Source organism: Scyliorhinus canicula, chromosome 26 (genome assembly GCF_902713615.1).
Source record: "Scyliorhinus canicula chromosome 26, sScyCan1.1, whole genome shotgun sequence".
NCBI classification, from domain to species: Eukaryota; Metazoa; Chordata; class Chondrichthyes; order Carcharhiniformes; family Scyliorhinidae; genus Scyliorhinus; species Scyliorhinus canicula.
In genome coordinates this window covers 24,075,832-24,091,788 of record NC_052171.1, presented here as the reverse complement: position 1 = coordinate 24,091,788, position 15,957 = coordinate 24,075,832, and the positions used below count along the sequence as shown (strand labels likewise).

Sequence of the window (15,957 nt, the reverse complement as noted above, 5' to 3'; positions counted from 1 at the left end):
CAGAGAGATAGCTCACTTCAGTTTACAGGATGCTTGCATACTTCAACTGAAGCATTACATTTTTCTAAAGCATTTGAAATAATCACATTAAATCAGGGAAACCCTTAAACAACACAGCTTAAAACACATTGCAAAATCCAAATGTACTTTAGCTGCAGCGTGTGACATACATTCCAAACCACCTTTATGCATTCAAATTCTTTTTAATGGAATTAACAGCCTCAGGACAAACCAAAGTTTAAAAAAAAAATCTTGCACTTTATGTGCATTTCTAACATCTTATGAACACTATTACAAAACATTAGCCCACTTTAAAAATCCTCTCCAATGTTTCCTGTCTCTGCTCGCTGATTCTGGAAGAAAGAAAATGTGAAAATAATCAAAGGCAAATACTTTGCTGATATTGGGGCAAGCAGACCAAGTTGGCGCTGTCCTGTGATTCCACATTCAGCTGCTTCAGCTGCAAAAGGCTTTAAAACAAAAACATGATCGGAAGATTGAACTTGGTGTGCTTTCAGCACACGTCCATGTGTTGGGACTTCTGCACAGTCCCAATGTGCATGAGTGGCGTATAATCTCCATACACCAGCATTTCTACCGGAGGCTGTGGGCCATTATGTTCCAGGTCTTGCAAGCGTGAGTCAATTTTCATTTAATAGATTTAATAAACATAGTGAGTTGTGGTACACACTGTGGGTGTACCCACACCTCAGGGACCACAGCTCAACACCACCTTCTGAAGAGCAACTCGGGATGGACAATAAATGCTGGCCTAACCAGAACCGCCCACATCCTGTAAATGAATTAAAAAACAAAGGAAATATTCAAAGTTAATTAAGAAAGTAATTAAATTAACTAAAGTAGCAATGGCAGGCTAGGTGTCACGTTATAGCTGCGGAATGTGTAAGCAGCTGGAGGAGTTCCGGATCAGGATTACTGATCTGGGGGCCCAATTGCCGAGAGGGAGGGGGAGAATTATGTGGACACTTTGTTCTAGAAGACGGTCACACTTCTTAGAATGGGGTGATCTGTTTAGTCAGCAGTGAGGAAGAGGAGGATGTGGCCGCCAGTGAGGCTGGTAAAGTGAGTGAGGAGATTTGTGTCAGAGAGGAGGCTCAAACTTTGCAATTGTCAAACCAGTTTGAGGTGCTTGAAAGCTGTGTGGATGGGAAGGAGGTCTGCAGGGAGGAGGAGCAGATTGGCTATGGCACCATGACAGGGAAACTGTTCAAACAGGGAAAGAAAACAGGAATGTAGTGGTTGTAAGGGACAGAATAACAAGGGGAATTAAGAAGGAACAAATTACAGTACAGCATAGGAACTGGCCATTCAGCCCTTCAAGCCTGCACTGACAATGATGCCTGTCTAAACTAAAACCTTCTGCACTTCCCCAGGGTCCGTATCCCTCTATTCCCTCCTGTTTAGGTATTCGTCAAGATGCCTCTTTTAAAAAAAAATAATTTTTATTGAAAAATTTTGTATTAATATAACAACAACGAACCACAATAAAATACCAACAATAAAAATAATGATAACAGTCATAAACATTCGCCCATCCTCAATGAACAACAAAACATATTAACAACAACTTAAATTAACACAATATTAAGTTAAATAACCATAGAACAAAAAAAATAGAAACAATACAGAACACCCCCCCCCCCCCCCCCCCCCCCCGGGTTGCTGCTGCTATTGACCAAGATACCTATCTTTGAGCCAGAAAGTCCAGGAAAGGCTGCCATCGTTTATAGAACCCTTGTATTGATCCTCTCAGGGCAAATTTGACCCTCTCCAATTTTATAAATCCCGCCATGTCACTGATCCAGGTCTCCACACTTGGGGGCCTCACATCCTTCCACTGCAGCAAGATCCTCCGTCAGGCTATTAGGGACGCAAAGGCCAGAACACCGGCCTCTTTTGCCTCCTGCACTCCCAGCTCCACCGCAACTCCAAAAATCGCGAGTCCCCAACTTGGTTTGACCCTGGATCCAACCACCCTCGACACCGTCCCCGCCACCCCCTTCCAGAATTCATCCAGTGCTGGGCATGCCCAGAACATATGGGCATGGTTCGCTGGACTCCCCGAACACCTGGTGCACCTGTCCTCACCCCCGAAGAACCTACTCATCCTGTAAGCCTCGCACAGGAAGAGGAAAAGTTGACTCTCTCCAAGGCATCCGCCCAAGTCCCGTCCTCTATCTGCTCCCCTAGTTCCCCCTCCCATTTAGCCTTCAGCTCCTCCACTGACGACTCCTCCACCTCCTGCATTACCTTATAAATGTCAGACACCTTCCCCCCTCCGACCCACACCCCCGAAAGCACTCTGTCCGTCGCCCCCTGCGAGGGCAGCAAAGGAAATTCCTCCACCTGTCGCCTAGCAAACGCCTTTATCTGCAAGTATCTGAACATGTTCCCTTGGGGAAGGCCAAATTTATCTTCCAGTTCCCCCAGGCCCGCAAACCTCCCGCCAATAAACAGGTCCCTCAATTTGCTGATGCCCGCCCTTTGCCACCCCCTAAATCCCCCATCAGTGTTCCCCGGGATGAACCGATGGTTGCCACCCAGTGGAGCCTCCATCGAGCCCCCTGTTTCCCCCCTATGCCGTCTCCATTGTCCCCAGATTCTTAGGGTCGCCGCCACCACCGGGCTCGTGGTAAACCTCTTAGGAGAGAGCGGCAACGGCGCCGTTCCCAGGGCACCCAGGCTCGTACCTCTACAAGACGCCATCTCCATTCTTTTCCACGCCCCCTCCCCCCCCCCCTCCATCACCCATTTACACACCATTGCCACATTGGCCGCCCAATAGTACCCCAGAAGGTTGGGCAGCGCCAGCCTGCCTCTATCCCTCCCTCGCTCCAGGAAAACCCTCTTCACTCTCGGAGTTCCATGTGCCCACACAAAGCTCAGGATACTGCTAGTCACCCACCTAAAGAAGGCCCTGGGGATGAAGATGGGCAGGCACTGAAAGAGGAACAAGAACCTCGGCAGCACCGTCATTTTGACGGACTGCACCCTCCCCGCCAACGACAATGGCAGCATGTCCGACCTCTTGAACTCCTCCTCCATCTGATCCACAAGCCTGGTGAAATTATGCTTGTGAAGAGTCCCCCAGTCCCTGGCCACCTGCACCCCCAGGTACCTAAAACTTTCCCCAGCCCTCCTAAGCGGGAGCCTACCAATTCCCTCCTCCTGGTCCCCAGGGTGTACCACAAACACTTCACTCTTGCCTAAATTTAGTTTATAGCCTTTAAAGGTCCCAAACTCAGCTAGCAGATCCATCACCCCCGGCATCCCTCCCACCGGGTCCGCCACATACAGTAACAGGTCATCGGCATACAACGACACCCTATTTTCCTCCCCACCCTGCACCAAACCCCTCCACCTCCCTGAATCCCTCAACGCCATCGCCAACGGCTCAATTGCCAGTGCAAACAACAAGGGGGACAGGGGGCAACCCTGCCTGGTCCCTCGGTAAAGCCGGAAGCACTCCGACCTCCTCCCATTCGTGGCCACACATGCCATCGGGGCCTCATATAGCAGCCTCACCCATCTAATAAACCCTTCACCAAATCCAAACCTCCCCAACACCTCCCATAAGTACCCCACTCCACTCTATCGAAGGCCTTCTCCGCATCCAGCGCCACCACTATCTCAGCCTCCCCCTCAATCGCCGGCATCATGGTGACATTCAACAACCTCCGCACATTCGTGTTCAGCTGCCTTCCCTTAACAAAACCTGTCTGGTCCTCGTGTACAACCCCTGGCACACAGTCCTCTATCCTGGTGGCCAGGATTTTTGCCAGCACCTTGGCATCGACGTTGAGGAGAGATATGGGCCTGTATGAACCACAGTGCTGGGGGTCCTTGTCCCTCTTTAAGATTAAATAAATCAGCGCCCGCGACATCGTCGGGGGCAAAGTTCCCCCTTCCCACGCTTCATTAAGTGTCCGCACCAGCAAGGGACCCACTAGGTCCACAAACTTTTTATAAAACTCCACCGGGAACCCATCCGGCCCCGGTGCCTTCCCTGACTGCATCTGCCCGATCCCCTTAACCAGCTCCTCCAGCTCAATCGGCGCCCCCAACCCCTCCACCTGCTCCTCCTGCACCTTCGGGAAAGATAGCCCGTCAAGGAACCTCTCCATTCCCCTCCTCTCCACCGTTGGCTCCGACCGGTACAGTTCCCCGTAAAAGTCCTTGAAGACCTCATTCGCCTCTACCCCCTTCCGCACCACATTCCCACTCTTATCTCTCACTCCAGCGATTTCCCTAGCCGCATCCCGCTTGCGGAGCTGATGAGCCAGCATCCTACTCGCCTTTTCACCATTTTCATACACTGCCCCTTGTGCCTTCCTCCACTGTGCCTCAGCCTTTCTAGTGGTCAGCAAATCAAATTTAGCCTGCAGGCTGCGCCTCTCCCCCAACAGTCCCTCCTCTGGTGCCTCCGCGTACCTCCTGTCTACCTCCAGCATCTTTCCCACCAATCTATCCCTCTCACTCCTCTCGCTCTCTCCCTGTGTGCCCGGATGGATATCAGCTCCCCACGAATCACTGCCTTCAAGGCTTCCCAGACCATCCCCACCCGGACCTCCCCCATATCATTCACCTCGAGGTACCCCTCAATACTTGTCCGGACCCTCCTGCACACCTCCTCCTCCGCCAACAACCCCACATCCAGACGCCACAGCGGGCGCTGGTCCCGCACCTCCCCCATCTCCAACTCCATCCAATGCGGAGCATGGTCGGAGATTGCAATGGCCGAATATTCGGCCTCCTCCACTCTCGGAATCAGTCCCCTACTCACCACGAAGAAGTCTATCCGAGAGTAGACCCTATGTACATGGGAGAAGAAAGAGTACTCCCGTGCCCTCGGCCTCACAAACCTCCATGGGTCCACGCCTCCCATCTGGTCCATAAACCCTCTCAGTACCTTGGCCGCCGCTGGCCTCCTACCCGTCCTTGAACTGGACCGATCCAGTGAAGGATCCAACACCGTATTGAAGTCCCCCCCCATAATCAGACCTCCCGCCTCTAGATCCGAGACACGTCCCAGCATACGCCTCATAAAGCCCGCATCGTCCCAATTTGGGGCATACAAGTACCACCTTCTCTCCCTGTAGCCTGCCCCTTACCATAATAAACCTACCCCCCTTATCCGCCATCACCTCAGATGCCTCAAACGACATTTTTCCCCACCAGAATCGCCACTCCCCGGTTCTTCACATCCAACCCGGAGTGGAAAACCTGCCCCACCCACCCGTTCCTCAGACGGACCTGGGCCGCCACCTTCAGGTGGGTCTCCTGAAGCATTGCCACATCTGCCTTTAGCCCCCTCAGATGAGCAAGTACCCTTGACCACTTCACCGGCCCATTCAACCCTCTCACATTCCAGGTGACCAACCAGTTAAGGCCCCGCCTCCACCCCCAGCCCCGCAACGCAGGAAACCAGAGGAAAGCCCGCGCTTTCGCACTGCCCCACCACACCCTTCTGACGCAGCTCCCAAATACCAGCCCCACTCCATACCCCCAACCCGACATAGAATACAACAAACCCCCCCCAACCCACCCCGCAAGATACAAAACTCAAACAATGCCCCCCCAACAAAAAACAGAACACCCCAATAAATGACCAGATCAAAATTACAAAAGTACAGAAAAAACACAGCAACAGCAGAATCCAGCAATAAAGCATTACAACCGACCCCGCAACCCCCAACCCCTAGTTCGAGTCCAGCTTCTCCGTCCGCACGAAGGCCCACGCCTCCTCCGGGGAATCAAAATAATAATGCCGCTCCAAATAAGTTACCCACAAGCGCGCAGGCTGCAACATTCCAAACTTTATTTTCTTCTTATAGGGCACCTCCTTCGTCTGATTAAACCTGGACCGCCACTTAGCCACCTCCGCACTCCAATCCTGGTAGATCCGTACTACCCCATTCTCCCAATTGCTGCTCTTCACCCTCTTGGCCCAGCGCAGCACGCACTCCCGATCACTGAACCGGTGGAACCTCACCAGCACCGCACGCGAGGGTTCGTTCTCCTTAGGCCTCCTGGCCAGTACTCTGTGGGCTCCCTCCAGCTCCAAGGGCAGATGGAAAGATCCTGCCCCCATTAGCGAGTTCAGCATCCTGGCCACGTAGGTTGTCAGATCCGACCCCTCCAGCCCCTCCGCAAGGCCCAAGATCCTCAGATTTTTCCGCCTCATGCGGTGATCAAGCTCCTCGAAGCGGTCTTGCCACTTCTTGTGGAGTGCCTCGTGCCCCTCCACCTTACTCATGAGGACCACGGCCGCCTCCTCTCGTTCAGTGGCCTGCGCCTGCAACGCCTGGATGGCAGCACCCTGGGTGGTCTGAATCTCCGAAAGCTTTTTATTTGTTTCCTGCAGAGAGCTCAGCACCTCAGCCTTAAAATCTGCAAAACAGCGCAGGAGAGCAGCTTGCTGCTCTCCTGCGCCCACAGCCTCCACTCCTCTGGAGCTCCGCCGGCCGCCATCTTGGAATCCTTCCCCCGTTTTTTCTGGGGAGTTGCTGCCGTTTTTCCCCCCTTTCCACTCCGAGTTCGAGTCATGAAATGCGGAGAAAGTTGATCACCACACCTTCTCCCACCGGGAGACGTCGAAAAAATTCCGTTTTGGGCTCTAAAAAGAGCCGAAAAGTCAGTTTGAATCGGGAGCTCCCCAATGTGCGGCTTCCTACGTCATCGCCGCCACCGGAAGTCCTGTCAAGATGCCTCTTAATGCTGCTATCGTTCCTGCTTCCACCACCTCCCATGGCAGCGAGTTCCAGGCTCCCACCAACCTCTGCGTAAAAAACTTCCCTCGCACATCCCCTCTAAGCTTCCCCCTCGCACCTTAAACCTATGTCCCCTCATAATTGACTCATCCATCCTATAAAAAGCGTCTGACTATTCACTCTGTCCATGCCCCGCATCATTTTGCTCCTCAACCTCCGTCGTTCCAGTGAAAACAATCAGAGTTTAACCAACTTGTCCTGATAGCTAATACCCTCCAGACCAGACCGCCTTCGGCAGCAATGATTGAGAACCCAGGCGGCAGTGTAGGCTGCCCAGTGACAGGATTCAGGATATTTGCCCAGGGCTGGAGGGGAACTTGCAGTGGGAGTGGGAGGTTCCAGTTGTATCCATGTCGGTATCAATGAGTATACAAAGATACAAATTAAAAGCAGGAGTGAGGCCATTCAGCCCCTCATGTCTGCTCCGCCATTCAATATGGTCATAGCTGATCTGATTATAACATCAACCCGATCCCCTGATAACCTTGCACCCCTTCGTTCATCAACAATCTATCTTGCTCTGCCGTTAAAATATTCAAAGACTCTGCTTCCACTGCCTTTTGAGGAATAGAGTTCCAGAGACTCGGAACCCTCTGAGGGAAAAACACATCCCTAATCCCGGCTGTGAATGGTCGGCCCCTTATTTTTAATCAGTGACCCCAAGTTCTAGATTCTCCCACAAGAGGAAACATCCTCTCCACTTGCACCCTGTCAATACCCATCAAAATCCTTGATTGAGTCACCTCTTACTCTTCTAGATTCCAGTAGAAACAAGTCTAACCTCTCCAATCTTTCCTCAGAAGACAACCCGCCCTTTCCTGGGATTAGCTTTATGAACTGTTTCCAATGCATTTAGATCTTTCCTTAAATAAGGAGGCCAATACTCCAGATGTGGTCTCACCAATGTCCTGTACAACTGAAGCAGAACCTCCTGACTTGTGTACTCAATTCCCCTCACAATGAATGGTAACGTTCTAATAGCATTCCTAATTACTTGCTATCCCTATTACTTGCTATGCCTGTATAATTGGCCTTTTGTGATTCATGGACTGGTACACCCAGATCCCTCTACACCCCAGAGCTCAGCAATCTCTCACCGTTTAGATAATAAGCTTTTGTATTCTTCCTGCCAAAATGGACATTTTCTCCAATTATCCTCAGTTTGCCACATTTTTACCCACTCACTTAACCTGTCGATGTCCCTTTGCAGCCTCCTTACGTCCTCTTCATAATTTACTTTCCCGCCCATATTTTGTGTTGTTGGCAAATTGAACAACATACATCCCTCAATCCAAATCATTTACATAAATTGTAAAGAGTTGAGGTCTCAGCTCTACCAATATGTTACCGACTGCACCATGAGCTTTTCTGCAAGGGTAGAAGATTGGTTAGCTCACAGGGGACAGACAGTCGGCATAAATGGGTGTTTTTCCGGTTGGTGAGGATGTGCTGATTGGTGTCTCACAGGAATCAGAGCTGGGGCCTCAACTCTTAACAATTTATAGAAATTATTTGGATGAAGGGACTGAACATTCGGTTGCTGAATTTGCTGACCACACAAGGTAGGAGAGGTCATTCTTTCATCTCAAGTATTTGGAAATCTTTTCCTCAAAAGGCCTTTTGGATATGTTTTGATATGAATGATGTTTTTGAATAATTTTTAAGGTAGATAAATTCTGGATAATCGTGGGTAGGCGGAATGTGGAGCTGAGATTTTGAAAGTCAAAATCAGATCAGCCATGATCTTACTGAATGACGGAGCAGGCTCGAGGGGCCAAGGGGCCTCACTCCTCTCCTGATTGGCATGTTTGTATGTTCATATTGCAAACAGCTGAAGTTGCACTCTGTTCAATAATGTGTTTAGCTGGGGTCATGCTGACACTGAATTTCATATACCACAGTACTCATTTGTGCGGTAGCTGGAACATCTCTTTAGCTTGTTGTAGAAAATACCACTTTGTTGCCCTGCAGTGATACAACCAGCTTCACCTGGGGCTCAGAGTTTTGAGTTACTTTACCCATCCCGGGTATTTTTCAGGTTCATTTGTGGGTATACTTGACACACAGCAAGCAATGATTTTATTAATGTAGCCATAGTCTGTGTGGAGTCTGCACGTCCTCCCCGTGTGTGCGTGGGTTTCCTCCGGGTGCTCCGGTTTCCTCCCACAGTCCAAAGTTGTGCGGGTTAGGTGGATTGGCCATGATAAATTGCCCGTAGTGTCCTAATAAAAGTAAGGTTAAGGGGGGGTTGTTGGGTTACGGGTATAGGGTGGATACGTGGGTTTGAGTAGGGTGATCATGGCTCGGCACAACATTGAGGGCCGAAGGGCCTGTTCTGTGCTGTACTGTTCTATGTTCTATGTTCTATAGTCCCGCAGCTGTGATGGGCCCTATTATGCTGTCACACCGAGCAAATGGATTGGGCCCTATTTACGAGATCGCTGATAAGGCTGATCTTAAGCACGTGGAACTGCAGCAATCCTGATGCATACACTGGTCAGGGGAGGTAGACTTGTGGTAGACAATAGTGGAGAACTCATTGGCGGAGTTTTCAGATACTACATTGAGGAAAAGGAGCTCGCCAGCCTGCATCATTTCAAGGGTGAATTTGAGCATGGGTTGGTGTGCATTGCGGAAATGTGTAAGGAAATGTTTACATACAACTGCTGATTCAAATGTAGCAAACGCAGTAGCCTACGTGTCAGAAATATGAAAGGGCTGGGAGGTTAGAGGTCATTCCATCAAAAATAAATTTGTCGTGGGAATGGATGAAAATGTTAGTGAGAGCTGGCCCATGGCAACACCAGCCATTTGGAAAGGGGTAGTATTATTAGAACTCTCTCTCCTTCATGTTGTTCCCGGCAAGGCTGTGAGTTGATATATTTCTGAAGATGCAGATAACCTGAATGAATCTACAATAAAATCCTCGAACTGAATTCAAAATTTGAAGAGGAGTAAGGTGCGAAAAACCACCATCTGAAAGATTATTTTTCCCTTTTACTTACTGTTTTTATCCCTTTCGTCCCCACTGTGTTTGTCTGTTCTGTGTGTATGTGTGTAGAGGCTTGGGGCAAGTTAAAGTGGGAGGATTAGCAATTAGTTAATCCGGATTACATGGGCTGAAATTGATGCGTACTAGCCCAGAGGATCGTTACACAAGTCAATAACCAATTTGAGAAGGGCTTTGCAGTGTCATGCTTGGCAACCAATGAATATGAATTTGGTTCAATCATTAAGAATGGTGTGCATTTTGTCAACATGGTCATGCTTGTTAAGGAAGGCTTTGAGTCTGGCTTGCAAATGTGTATGACTGGGTTGGCGGTGAGGCCTCACAATGTGAAAATTGGACAATATGTATCTGCTACGTCAGCTGGGCATGCTTTCAATGACTCAGCAATTTCATTGGACACTGGTTTGTGGTGGGATACTGAGAATAGAAGAATTTAAACTCAGCAAATTCCTCTTCCTGTTTTATGTGGGATACAGGAACACTATAATATAAGCTATGCAAAAGTCCAAGCTCCTCGTTTTCAGAAAACACATGATCAGACTGATTAACAGTAGGTTTGGTGGTGCCATCAATTGCGTTGTCAATGGGTATATTTCCAGCTGATGTGTGGTCTGCTATCGAGGTAATGTAGGGGCACGGTTAGTAGTGACATGGAAAAATGTAGGTTTATTAGGAAGAGCCAGGATAGATTTCTAAAGGGAAAATCATATTTACTAATTTGCTGGAGTTTTTTGAAGAGGTAACAGAAAGAAAGGGTCGATGAAGGCAATGCTGTTGATGGGGTATACATAGACTTTCAAAAAGCATTCGATAAAGTGGCACACAATAGACTTGTGATAAATGTTATAGTTTATGGAAAAAGCTTATTTGGAGAGCCGGTGCAGACACGATGGGTTGCAAGGCCTCCTTCTACGGCGTAACAATTTTGTGAATCTATTAAGAAGGTGTCATGGTGGCACAGCGGTTAAGCCACACCACACCAGGGACCCGGGTTAGATTCCTGGCTTGGGTCACTGTCTGTGCGGAGTCTGCATGTCCTCCCCGTGTCTGCGTGGGTTTCCTCCGGGTGCTCCAGTTTCCTCCCACAGTCCAAAGATGTGCAGGTTAGGTGGATTGACCGTGATAAATTGCCCCTCAATATCCAGAGATGTATAGGGTGGGGGGGGGGGGGGGGGGGGTTACAGGGATAGGGTGGAGAATGGGCCTAGATAGAGTGCTCTTTCAGAGAGTCGGTGCGGATTCAATGGGCCAAATGGCCTTCTTCTGCACTATAGAGATTTTATGATTCAATGATTCGCCACCACCTCCTCAAGGGCACCAAATGCTGCCCCGGCCAGTGACAGCCACATTTATGAGGAAGACAGAAACAATCTAATTCTGAACTAAGAGGGAGGGATCCGCTTGGTGAGTGGGGAACTGAGCGTTGGGTACTATGGAGTAGATAAGCATTCTGAGTATAGTTATTGGAGAGAGATTATCACAGATCATTAACTGAATTACAATACTAATGACCCCCAAACTCTCAGATTAGCTGATGGGGAGAGTGGGTGAACTGTTATGGGATGCTGTGAACCGGCTGTTTTTGTTTTTTTGTTTTCTTATTCTGTGGAGTAAATACTCTCACTGATTGTGGTGGAATGTGAGCAGGTTTAGCACCTTCCTCAGGGGACTGGATGCTTGCACGTTCCAAGAACTGCAATAAGAAATTTGGCTCTGATGTAACAGAATATTTCTCAAAAGAATGCATTCAATATTCCATCAATAACAAAAAATAAGAAGCGTCAATGGAGGAACCATGAAGAGGCTCAGTAATTTCGGAAGAGGTTTAGTGAATATTGAGGTCGGTTTACCGTCTGATGGTATCTGATGTCATGAAGAGGTCTCTTGGTTTGTACAATGCTAGTCTCTCTCCTATGCTGTACTCCCACACACGTTTCAGTTTTACTTTCCAAAGCTCGCGTTTCTGAAGTTTGCTGCTTTGCGTTGTGCTCAGTCAGAAAAGAACTGTTGCAAAAAATGAATCACAATTTCTTTCGAGACAAGGTTCAGAGAGATGGTGAGCGTACTGGAAACTATACGAGATGACAAGATTCCTGGTGCTGTATTGCTCTGACTAAACGTAGGAGCTTGCGGGCAGATCTTTCATCTTCAAACTGCGATTTGAAGATAAACGAATATTCGAGCAAACATTGCAATTTCACCATCATAGGCAGGTTTATGTTAACTTGCAACAAGGCAGCTGGTACTCAGAGGCTGTGCTCAGAGTGAGCGCTTGTTGGGCTGGGCAGGGCCTGTTGCAGTCTGTCTCCTGGAACTGCTGGAACAGTACTTTCCAAACCATTTTCTAATGTACACTTTGACACTTGGAAATTAATGCAATCCTCTATACCAACAAGAACAATCGAACTCTAATCTTAAATTCAATGTTAAGTGTGTTTGTTCGTTTCAAATGGCTTTATTTCTGGCCACTCTGTTCTTCTGAAGCTACTTTCTGAGGTTTACATCCACTGGTGCAGCCAACCTGGTAACTTATGAAATCAATCAGCATTAGTGGACCAATCAAAATCTCTAAGGCGGCAGAGGGATAATATAGAGAGGGCAGCATGGTAGCATGGTGGTTAGCATAAATGCTTCACAGCTCCAGGGTCCCAGGTTCGATTCCCAGCTGGGTCACTGTCTGTGTGGAGTCTGCACGTCCTCCCCCTGTGTGCGTGGGTTTCCTCCGGGTGCTCCGGTTTCCTCCCACAATCCAAAGATGTGCGGGTTAGGTGGATTGGCCATGCTAAATTGCCCGTAGTGTGCTAATAAAAGTAAGGTTAAGGGGGGTGTTGTTGGGTTACGGGTATAGGGTGGATACGTGGGTTTGAGCAGGGTGATCATGGCTCGGCACAACATTGAGGGCCGAAGGGCCTGTTCTGTGCTGTACTGTTCTATGTTCTAGGTGTAAAATATGTGGGTCACGCTGCCCAAACCCATTTCTGCTTTTATTTCCAATTTTAAAATACAGAAATCAGGCCCCAAAAAGTAGGTGGGACCCTAATCAACAAAGTCTTAGCTTCATGGCATCATTGATGCAGTATCCTTTTCAACCCCAGCCCAACTCCAATGTCCAGCCTCTCATTTATTGTCAGTGCTGGAGACTGTCCCCACTGCCCAGGGGCTACAATCTGTAGTGATCTCTGTGTACATCAGGGGTTAATGTGTAATCAGGAGCACCAGATGATCACTAGAGGGCCGGACCAACAGGGGAAAAAAGCAACCACATTGTGTGTGTCTCTCTCTCTGTTGGGTGGACTGTGACCAGGACAGGGGAATCAGATTAGCTCAGATGGTTAGTGTAGTTACGCATAGTTACTGTAGTGAGATTTTGTTAACCTTATCATTAGTATCAATGTTAAAGTAAAGAACTCACGCAATTGTTGTTATAGTTACTCAATAAACCTTTTGTTACCACTGGGCGAGTTCGAGTGTTCTTCATCGAGATTCAGAAGACCTCATCAGTAACCAAGGTTTCAGTAACACTCCGAAGTATATCGAAACACACAGAGAAGTATAATCAAAGATAATACAGGAGCGTAATAAAAGACAAACCTCTTCTGCTAGAATTCCCTGGTCACAATACCATAGGCTGTTTCTGTGACCCCCCCAACCGGGGTCGCCACTCTCACTTTCGGAATTGTTGTAAAAGTAGACCCTATCCCAATCTCTCACTCTCCCAGAGCTGGCTGGCCACTGCCGTCATCACTGTCCTGATAATGGTTGGCCCATGTCCCTGTCATGGTCTCCGTCGCTTCTGAAGCTCACAGGATATTTCCCAATGACTGCTGAAGACAGCTAACCCTTTCCCTGCCGAACGAGGAAAGCTCTGTCAACTCCGAATCGCAGAAACACATTTCCATTGTTGTTGTTCCTTTTTCTACCCTTCACCCTGGAAATGATTCTGGGAATGTTCTCTGGAACAATTTCAAAATGAAGGGACCTGTGAGAATGAAAAGGAACAGTCACTGCTCGTCCAATATTAACAGCACTTAATGTCTGTTCACGGCCTCCAAGCCACACAGCTCAGGTAGCTGAACATTCTCCACCTGGCATTTTGCCAAAGGCCACAATTGGAAACCATGTTTTAATAATAACTATTATTTGCGATAACATCTTTTAATTTTATACAGAGAGCTAGCGGTACAACAGAGAGTACAAGCTTGAGTCTAATAGAAGGGTTAGTGTGATTTATACCCAGAATAACAGCTATCCAGGAGGGAGTTACAAATTGGAATGTGATCGAAGAATTCACAGGGAATGGTATAGATAGATGTCTGCATACTGTCGGTTGTGTGTTGCCGATGTGAGTACCACATTGCTGGATGTACTTTGCTGAAAACAGTCAGTTTGCAGGCTTCAGATGTGATCCAGCTTTGCTCCAAAAGTAACAAGGTTCAGTGTGGGTGGGACTGACAGCCCGGGTACAGTGACTGATCAGGTTCTGGATGTGGTCTGGGCTTTTTTTCTTAACCCTTTGCAGCAAGGGGGAAATAACAGGACATGACCAGAATAGCAACAAGACCAAGGGCTGGCTTAGCTCACTGGGCTAAATCGCTGGCTTTTAAAGCAGACCAAGGCAGGCCAGCAGCACGGTTCAATTCCTGTACCAGCCTCAGTGTGCTGGAAAGTGGCGACTAGGAGCTTTTCACAGTAACTTCATTGAAGCCCACTCGTGACAATAAGCGATTTTCATTTTTCAAGAAGCAACTTCAGTCACATTGTGAACCATCCAATATTCACACTAACAGGAAAGCTGGTTAGCGAGGAAGCTGATCAGGGCAAAACTGTTTTCATTCAGAAACTGAGGCAGAGTTAGAGCTTGAAGGGACATCAAAGTGGGAATGAGTTAAACTGGACATCAACCTTGTTGTGTCGAAGTGTGCGGTGGTAGGAGAAGAAGGAAGGAACTTGCATCAGTTTAGCGCCTTTCACATCCCAAAGCACTCCACAACGTATTAATGACCTTTAGAGTTGTAGTAACTGTTCGAAGTTACAGTAAGGTCCATCAAATGCAATGAGATTATGACCAGATCGTCAGGTTTAGCCATGTTGGTTTAAGGTTAAAATGGCCCCAGTTCAGCAGAGGGAAAAACCCTACCCTTCTTTGAAACAATGGTGTGGTAATCACCACAGTTATATATATATATATAATATATAGATATATATCACATATGAGTTGTAATACGGTAAGGCTCCTGTACCACAGGTACGGGGGTAGATCCCTGCCTGCTGGCTCCGCCCAGTCGGCAGAGTATAAATGTGTGTGAACACCGAGCTGCAGCCATTTTGGCAGCAGCTGCAGGAGGCTACACATCTCTGCGTAATAAAGCCTCGATTACATTGTACTCTCGTCTCGTCGGAATTGATAGTGCATCAATTTAATAAGCAGAGATTTGACAACGATGGATCACTGCATCAAGCCAGATCGCCTGCAGCCTCAAGCAGACGACGGCAAGTCGGCCTTCGCCCACCGGCTAGCTTGCTTTGAAGCCGACCGGATCTGCGACAGACCCACCCTCAGAGGCACAGAAGCTCCAGGTCCTGTATACGCAGCTGAGCTCCGATATCTTTCCCCTCATCCGGGATGCGCCTACGTACGCTGAGGCCATGGTGCCTCTGAAAGAGAACTACACTCAGCAGACCAACAAAATCTACGCTAGGCACCTCCTGTCCACATGGCACCCACTCCCCGGTGAGTCTGTGGAAGATTTCTGGCCCTGGTGAGGGACTGCGATTGCCAGGCCGTTTCCGCCGTTGAACATTCCGAACTCCTAATCAGGGATGCTTTCGTTACAGGCATAGGGTCGGCGTAAATCCGCCAGTGCCTCTTGGAAGGGGCTACCCTCGACCTCGCGGTGACCAAGAAACTCGCGATCTCACTAACGGTCGCCTCACGTAATATACAAGCGTACGCCCCCGACCGCACGCGCCCCCCTTCTGGACATCGTGGACCCCGCCAGCGACCGCCCCCAGCCAACCCCAAGCCTGCGCCGCACGGCAGCCAACCAACCCCGGGGGACCCAAGCGCTACTTTTGCGGACAGACAAAGCACCCCCGGCAGCGCTGCCCGGCGCGGAGTGCATTCTGCAAGGCCTGCGGGAAGAAAGGACATTTCGC

The 15,957-nt window shown here is 48.8% G+C and overlaps 1 long non-coding RNA gene across 1 annotated transcript; it reads right to left on the bottom strand.

The window, feature by feature from the left end:
- Positions 1-237: 237 nt before the first annotated feature.
- Positions 238-13,525, bottom strand: LOC119957533. The gene is made up of 3 exons (XR_005458816.1): positions 13,393-13,525; positions 11,652-11,954; positions 238-353 (listed from the first exon to the last, which is right to left on the bottom strand). It is a non-coding gene; the product is annotated as an uncharacterized LOC119957533 (long non-coding RNA).
- Positions 13,526-15,957: the final 2,432 nt, after the last annotated feature.